At 42.5% G+C, this 4,712-nt stretch overlaps 1 pseudogene; it reads right to left on the bottom strand.

Annotated features, from left to right (window-relative positions):
* Positions 1–3,404: 3,404 nt before the first annotated feature.
* On the bottom strand, positions 3,405–3,522 carry LOC126189884 (5S ribosomal RNA; annotated as a pseudogene).
* Between the last annotated feature and the right edge of the window lie 1,190 nt (positions 3,523–4,712).

Below are 4,712 nucleotides of genomic sequence, written 5' to 3'. Positions count from 1 at the left end.
TGACATGCCATCAATTTACAAAATGTGGATGACAAATTAGAAATAGTTTCTGAACAGGTCACCACTTTAAGGGAAGAAAATGCAAATAAATTCGAAACAGTTGATCAAAGCCATTGAGCATGCAATCAGAACTGGAAATACACGCTCCAACAACACGATCCCATTGCACAACAGTTTACCTGTTGTAAAAGTGGCTTACCCCCTGTAGTACCACACAGGTGGATTCAAACACATCAGAACGTCCACCATCCGGTGCCTCACATTGGGCATATGCAAGAGGCCGCACCAATGAATTTTAGTGCTAGTGCTGTTCCTGTGAGTAGTCTCGATTCGCGCTGTACAACCCGTCACATCAAACAGGCACAATTTGCACAAACCATTCAATATCTGAATATATCAGTAGATTTAGTGTTCGACTTCAAACATTATCTGTCCATCAGGAAATTTTCAACGTTCAAAGAAGAAGGCCCACTTCACCCCATTGCCTGGTTCAGACTATTTCAGAACATGTTTCCTGTGTCTTGGCCATTATATATGCACATGGATGGCAGTGCAGCTGACAAAATGCTATGCGCTGCAGAGTGATGCGATACTTATGAGACATGTAGAAAAAAATGAGGTTGGTTTAATGGTCACAAGCAGAACAATCTCGTGTCAAACATGAAATCACCTTGTGTCCAGACCTGTGTCAAAGATGAAATCACCAAGTGTCCAGACCTAGAGGCTTCACACTGCACAAAACCTGTAAAAATTCTTGAAGACTTGATGAAAAAAAGTCAGTTTCTTGACATGCCACATTTGGAAGAAGATAGCATGCGAATCTGTTACTCTAAACTACCTTCTATATACCAGCAAGCCTTCGTCAGTCTGTGTGATGCAAATGTGGACGTTTTCAGACATCTACTTCAGGAAGTCACAATGGTCATAGAAAGACCAACTAATATGAAAACAACAGATCAAATGGACAAACTAATTATCAGTCAACAGGCAATGTGATAATCAAAACAGGCAAAGTAGTAACATCCAAAACAATGGTAGACACAATAATGGCAATGATGACCACCATAGATACAATGACGATAGGACCTACACTGATTGGCAGGACCAGAACAGGGTCAACAATCTAACAATGACAATAACGGCCTGCACTTCATAAACCATAATGGCAAAGAATGGAAATGTGTGACCCTAATCCATTGTCAAGTTCCAATAACAGTGGCAACAACCATAGCTGATGCCTCAGATGTGCGAGAACATCCCATAACGCCCATAATTACAGACAAATAAGCAAAATATTAATCTCATTGCGTATAAGGATGCATGGGATGTGCTCGCAGATGATAGGGAGGAGGAAAGCAGTATTGAACTCCATCCTGTCATCTCCATAACAGAAGGGTTGGTAGCTTTATGTGCCATTGTTGACAGTGGCTGCCATATAACTGTCATATCAAGCAATGTGTTACATATGTGCAATGTGGACAAAATTTGGTCCACCTTAGCAATGAAGAAAGCATGCACAAAAGATGAAATTTCAGGAAAGACCATGGAAGTGTGCCACAATCCCAGTTACAGTTTCTCTGCCAGGGACATCAGCTAGAGGCTAACTTTCTCAAGGTACCCAATCTGTCCGTTCAGATGGTTATAGGGATGAATTTGCTGAGAGACCATCTAGCTCTCATTGACATCAGTAGAGGTATTATCACTCTGAGTAAGGAACATGAGATCATAATTCGTGCTGATGAACAGGCCATGAAAGCACAATCACCCACAAATAGCATCACATTACATTACATAAATAAAAAATGAAATCAGACAACACAACTCATTGAACAAAACGAAGCCAACGGACTGGATCAGGGCGACCGGACAGAAACAATACAATATGTCCTAACAGAGAAGGTCAAAACAGTACAATGTACGCAGGAATATGACAGAGAGCAGTTACATAATGTTCTAAGGGATAACTCCAATGTGTTCATGCCCAAACTTGGCATAATTCAAAACTTTATATACAAATCTGATGTCAAACATCACAAGAAATTCTTTGCAGCTCTGTATGTCATACCTCACATATTCAAGGACAGGGTTGCGAATGAAATATCATAGATGTTAGTTGATGGTGTCATTGAACCTGCATGGTCTACATACAACAACCCCATTAACACTGTTTAAAAAGGACAGATCCATTAGGTATGTATTAGAATCAAGCCAAGTCAGTACCATCATTGACACTAAAACTGACAGGCCCAAGAGATTAAAGGAACTGCTGCAGAACTTTCATGCCGTTTCGCTCTTTACATCAATCGACCCCTGCAGCAGTTTCTAGCAAATTGAGCTTCATATGGATTGCAGGAAATACACTGCCTTTTTGGCCTTCAGAAAGGGCTATCAATTCTGAGGACTTCCCTCTGGCCTCAATATGTCCTCTGCCTCCTTTACACATGGATTACATGGGATACTCAGTGAATTTCTTGAGGAGAGAGTCACTAAGTATGGTGACGACCTCTTAATTGCAAAAAGGATATGGGAAGATCAAAACTAAATGTTACATGAAAGTAGTGGGACAAAGCAGGTGTGGCCCCACACTGTACTGTTGCCAAATTTATTCAAGATGACAGATCCAAGACGGCGGCCATAGATGCGGCGATGTCGCAGTGACGTAATGGCAGGAAGTTAAAATTTTGGCGGGAAAATAGGTCGATGGGCTGTCTCCACTAACCTAAGCCTCCCCTCCCCGTCCCCCACCACTCCACCCTCACCTACCCCATATGGGAATTGACAGGAAAAGGCCTCAGCCTATGCTGGGCTGCCAGATAGTACTGATGTAGGTAGGCATTGTTCATTTAAACAACTTGAGTTGTCATAGACAGTAGCTCCGTTTGGTATTCTCACCTTGAGGTCCAGAGTCCAACTGACTTAGTTCACAACACTGCCACCAGAGGGAGCTGTTGGTCCATCCCCTCTCCCTTCCCATGACATAACCCAAGATGGCAGTCTGGGGAAAAAAGGGTGAGAAAAGGAGTCTGCCTGTGTCTAGCTGCTGGACTGGGAGGACAAAAGTGTTTGGTGGATGAGATATTCGTAATGAAGGAGGAGGAGTTTAATGGGTGTATTAACTGTAATCACAAATCAGAGGACTGTGTCAATAGCAATGATATTTGGTAAAGACAAATATTGTTCATCAAATAATGAAGATGCATCACAGCACTCTGTCTTCAGGCCACAAGTGGTCCATCGGGACCATCCGACCACCGTATCATCCTCAGATGAGGATGCGGATAGGAGGGGCGTTTACAGCACACCACTCTCCTGATCATTATGATGGTTTTCTTTTACCGGAACCGGTATTATTCAGTCAAGTAGCTCTTCAATTGGCATCACGAGGCTGAGTGCACCCCAGAAAATGGCAACAGCACATGGCGGCCCAGATGGTCACCCATCCAAGTGCCAGCCACGCCTGACAGCGCTTAACTTCGGTGATCTGACAGGAACCGGTGTATCCACTACGGCAAGGCCGTTGCCGAATATGCATCAGGACGAGGTTAAATACACTTCATAACTCATGCTATTACATGTATATGCTGTAACTGTAGATCATTCAATAAAATTCCAATCAGTCTTCTGAATTGCAAGAGACAAGATGTTCACTCCAGTGCACGTGCTCCCTGCCCCCAGAGGCTATGCACTGGCTTAAGGCATGGCCATGCAGTAGCTGTAGAAGCAGCTTAGTACTTCCTGTTGCATTGGAAATACCTGCAGCCTTCCTCCTTCTCAACCCCAACACTTTGTCGTTGAATCAGGACTGCTTCGGGAGTTATTACATATGTTGTTGCAGAATATTGTCACATAAATAACTTGAAGACGTCACAGGAACTACAAAAAGAGAAAGAGAGCGCCTTGCAGATGACACAAGAATATTTTAACAATTACGCATTTTATTCCAAGGAATATCACCATGGCCACATAGTAACATACTTGTGAAACCACCCCTGAGACAGCGCACTTTTGCGGGAAATACCTTTGTCTTTGAGCATGAGCTGCGTCAGGAGTTACTAAATCCAATTGAGTATGTCTCTAAATACAATTTCTAAAAGATGACTGCACAGTAGTTTATGCCAATTTTGCAGTGTATACTGCCACACTTGAACACAGACTCTAAAAAAGATCGACACACTCATGAAACCATTCCTGAAAGACTTTTGCTTGCTTTTGTAGGATATACCCTTGTCTTTGAGCACGAGCTGTCTCAGGAGCTCCTAAATCCAACTGAATAGCATTCTAAATACACTTTCAAAAAAGATCTCTGCACAGTCATTTCTCTCAATTTTGAGATGTATACCACAATCCACCAACACAGACTCTCAAAACAAGAACAGTGCACACTTCTGAAACCTCCCTGAGACACATAACATGCTCTTGAGAGAAACATATCCCAAAACCAATATCTGATTTTACATGAGAAAATATTAGGAACTCAAAATAAATATCTCTGTAAGTATAAACAGGACACTTACCAATTTTCACGTTTTAGCTGCTTCTTTGGAGGCACTGCCAGAGAAAGAAAAATGTCTGAGCTCTACAGCTGCTGTGGTGCTCACCACTTTTCTGAAATGTTGAGTGGGCTTAGTTTACATTTGCTGCTGCTGGAGTCAGGGATGTTATTTTCCTTACTTCTTGAAGCACACATTTGTGTCCAAGCACAGTCGGGGGAA

Source organism: Schistocerca cancellata, chromosome 5 (genome assembly GCF_023864275.1).
Source record: "Schistocerca cancellata isolate TAMUIC-IGC-003103 chromosome 5, iqSchCanc2.1, whole genome shotgun sequence".
NCBI lineage: Eukaryota > Metazoa > Arthropoda > Insecta > Orthoptera > Acrididae > Schistocerca > Schistocerca cancellata.
This window is presented reverse-complemented; position numbering and strand designations above follow the sequence as displayed.